The sequence below is a fragment of the Calypte anna genome, chromosome 1 (genome assembly GCF_003957555.1).
Source record: "Calypte anna isolate BGI_N300 chromosome 1, bCalAnn1_v1.p, whole genome shotgun sequence".
Classification (NCBI taxonomy): Eukaryota; Metazoa; Chordata; class Aves; order Apodiformes; family Trochilidae; genus Calypte; species Calypte anna.
Genome location: NC_044244.1, coordinates 114,700 through 118,741, shown reverse-complemented (window position 1 = coordinate 118,741; position 4,042 = coordinate 114,700). Strand labels below are relative to the sequence as shown.

At 54.0% G+C, this 4,042-nt stretch overlaps 1 non-coding gene across 1 annotated transcript; it reads left to right on the top strand.

Moving 5' to 3' along the window:
- Positions 1-2,653: 2,653 nt before the first annotated feature.
- On the top strand, positions 2,654-2,985 carry LOC103529814. Its single transcript, XR_003987873.1, has 3 exons — positions 2,654-2,702; positions 2,808-2,853; positions 2,965-2,985. It is a non-coding gene; the product is annotated as an uncharacterized LOC103529814 (transcript).
- The last annotated feature ends 1,057 nt before the right edge of the window (positions 2,986-4,042 follow it).

The window sequence follows — 4,042 nt, the reverse complement described above, 5'->3', positions numbered from 1 at the left end:
AAATCCCTGGTACAACTTGAGGCCGTTTTCTCTTGTAATCTGGGAGAAGAAACCAAACCCCATCTGGCTGAAACCTCTTCCAGGCACAAAAAGCCAACAGGACACTTTCTACAGAGAAGAAAAAACGTTGGACATGTTTCCAGGTTGGCAGGGACTCAAGGAATTGACCTTCCAGGAGGCCAAAGAAGGTTGTCAAGAGGCCACAAGCAAAGTAGAGACAGTTCTGTCCAGTCCCAGGAAAGGGCCCAGACCTGGTGGGTCTGCAGGACACTCCTTCTGCTCACATTTTATAAACACAGGAAACTGGGAAATCATAGAAACACAAACTGGTGGGGTTGGGAGGGATCTTCAAGATCATAGAGTTCTACAGACATGGGAAGGGATATCTTCAACTATACCAGGGTGTCCATCCATAGATCCATACATCCCTCCAACCATTCCTCCATTCCTCCATCCCTCCATCCATCCATCCATCCATCCATCCATCCATCCATCCATCCATCCCTCCATCCCTCCCTCTCTCCCTCCACCCATCCCTCCATCCCTCCATCCATCCATCCATCCATCCATCATCCACCCATCCATCCATCCATCCATCCACCCATCCATCATCCACCCATCCATCCATCCCTCCATCCATCCATCCATCCACCCATCCATCCCTCCATCCATCCCTTCATTCATCCATCCATCCCTCCATCCACCCATCCATCCATCCATCATCCACCCATCCATCCATCCATCCATCCACCCATCCATCCATCCATCCATCCATCCCTTCACCCCTCCATCCCTCCATCCACCCATCCCTCCATCCCTCCATCCACCCATCCCTCCATCCATCCATCCCTCCACCCATCATCCATCCATCCATCCATCATCCATCCATCCATCCATCCATCCCTCCCTCCATCCATCCATCCATCCATCCATCCATCCACCCATCCATCCAAGCTGAGGCAGGAGCAGGACTCTCACCTGTCCCAGCTGCTTTAACATAAAACCTCATCCCAGGCTGTTCAAAAAAGGACTTTTTAGGGAAATACTGACCCGTGAGGCTCTGAGCCAGTGGGACACTGGGTGGAAGTGCTTGGGAGGCTGAGGGTGCTGCTGATGGATGAGGAAGGAGACCACAGAGTTCTGACATCAACAGTGAATCAGGGGATCCCAGACTGGTTTGGGATGGAAAAGAGCTTAAAGATCCCCCAGTGCCACCTATGCCATGGGCAGGGACCCCTCCCCCAGCCCAGGGGGCTCCAAACCCACCCAAGGTGTCCATGAAAGCTTCCAGGGATGAGGGAACCCTAATTAATGCTCCTTGACTTAATGAGCATGGAATCCTGGAAGGGTTTGGGTTGGAGGGGACCTTAAAGCTCCTCCAGTCCCAAGGGGACAATCCAGGGACCCCTCCTCCAGCCCAGGGGCTCCAAGCCCCATCCAACCTTCAACCCCTCCAGGGATGGGGCAGCCACAGCTTCTGGGGGCAACCTGGGCACCCAAGGGCTCAGCACCCTCACCCCAAAGAATTTCTCCCTCCCTCCCTCCCCAAGAAATAGAATTCTGGAATGGGTTGGCTTGGAAGAGAACTGAAAGCTCAGCTCATTCCAACCCCCCTGCCATGGGCAGGGACACCTCCCTCCCAGATTGCTCCAAGCCCCATCCAACCTGGCTTTGAACACTGCCAGGGATGGGGCAGAGACTCTTTTCCTGGGCAACCTGGTTCTAAAGCTCAGCACCCTCACCCCAAACAAGTTCTCCCTCCCTCCCTCCCTCCCTCCCTCCCTCCCTGCCTGCCCAAGATCTCCTCTCCATCTCCCCTCTTGCAGCTGGAAACCCTTCCCCCTCGCTGGGTCCCATCCCTCCAGGCCCTTGTCCCAAGTCCCTCCCCAGCTTTCCTGGAGCCCCTTCAGGCACTGGAAGGTGCTCTAAGGTCTCCCCATTGCAGCCTTCTCTTCTCCAGCCTCAACACCCCCAACTCTCTCAGCCTGGCTCCAGAGCAGAGTTGCTCCAGCCCTCCCAGCAGCTCCAGGGCCTCCTCTGCACTGGCTCCAGCAGCTCCATACTAAGGATGAGTTTTGGCACTGAGAAGTTGAGAATAATTCTATTTATCCCCCAAAATTACACACATATTTTAATTTTTTTTTCCCAGGGAGCTAAGTATTGAAATCCTGACCTGCAGGACCAAGAAATATTCAATATTCTCCTCTCCCAGGGTGATACCTGTCAGTGATGGGGAGCTCAGAGCCCTCTGTAGCTGAAGGACCAGCTGCTGCCTACCAGGGAGATGGGAACAGCATCAAAAAAAAGGCAGAACCAGCTGGGATCTGCACAGAGCTCTGTGCCTGGAGGAATGCCAGCAGGACTGAGCCATAAAGTAGCAAAAAACAAACCAAAAAGATTCTAGGTTTGGGATTTGCTCTAAACAGTGAGAGGGGAAGGGAGGTGGGATCAGCAGGGTCCTGGAGAGCAATTTGCATCCCAGGGCTGGGGTGAGAAAAGGTTTGGTGTGGTCAGAGAGGAGCAGAAGGAAGGTTCATGAGGAGCTCCTCGTTATCCATCTCTGAAGGGAATGATGTTGGAGGCTGAAAAATCTTCACCTCTTTATTCCCTTCATCATTTTTTATTATTATTTTTTTTCCCCCCAACCTCTCCCTCCAGCAGGATGCAGCCAGCCCAAGGAGGTGCCCAATGCCCACATCCAGGTGGGCAACACCACTCAGCTCAACACCCTCCTGCGCTACACCTGCAACCCGGGCTACAAGAGGAAAGCTGGGACCTCCAACCTCATCCAGTGTGTCCTCCCCCAGGGCTCCACACAACCAGCCTGGACCCCCCCCATGCTCCAATGCATCCGTAAGGCCCCTCCTGGATCCACGGGGATGAGGGATGGAAGCTCCATCAGGGGAGGGGGATGTGGGGTGGGGGCTGCTCTTGATGCTGTCTCCCTGTTGTGTTTTCTTGAAGGAGACCCAAGTTTTCCACCCCAAAACCCAACCCAGGAGCACCCGGAGACACCAAGTGCTGAGACGACCCAAAAAGGTGAGGAAGGGGCAAATGCAGCCCATGGGGGGGTGGGGTTGGGGTTGTGGTGACCGTGGGGACATCAAAACCACAACCATGGTGGTGTGGGAAGCAAACTCTGAGCAACCTGGTCCTGTGGGAGGTGTCCCTGGCTGCCCCTCCTCCTGTAAATCCATCAATCAATTCATCAGGTGAGAGAATGGGTTGGGAGAGACCTTAAAGATCAGCTCATTCCAAACCCTTTCCATGAGCACCTCCCTGGGAAGCCAGGCTGAGGGCTTGGGGTTGTTCAGCCTGGAGAACTGCATCTGTTGAGCCTGGAGAAGAGGAGGCTCAGGGCAGACCTAATTCTGATGTTCCAGTACTCCAAGGGAGCTTTATTAATGCTCTCAGGATGTGCTTTGGAGCCAAGAGGAATGGATGCTGGGCTCCACTCAGATGAGAGGTGAGGCTGGGAGCCCATTTGGATCCCATCTCTGCAGTCAGGAAGGCAGGAGAGAGGCAAAGCCACTCAGTATCAGCTGCTGGAGCCAGGATTCCAACCCAGCCCAACTCCTTCTGCCTCTGCAGCTCAAGCCCCAGGCACAGGAGAGGAAGAGGTGGCAGAGTGCTGGGTGTTATCACAGAGATCATCTTAAAACTGCATCCAGTTTTGGGCCCTGCTGTACAAAAAGGATGTGGACAGGGTGGAGAGGGTCCAGAGAAGAGCCAGGAGGATGATCAGAGGACTGGAGCACCTGGAATATGAGGAGAGAGCTGGAAAACTGCATCTGTTGAGCCTGGAGAAGAGAAGGCTCAGGGCAGACCTAATTCTGGTGTTCCAGTACTCCAAGGGGGCTCCAAAGGAGATGGAGACTCCCTATGGACAAGAAACCCCATGGACAAGGGGCAATGGGCACAAGTTGCTCCTGGGGAGATTCCAACTGGACACAAAAATTAAGATTTTCCCTCTGAGGACAGTCAGACACTGGAATGGTCTCCCAGGGTGGATTCCCCCACTTTGGGAAGTTTGAAGCCTCAG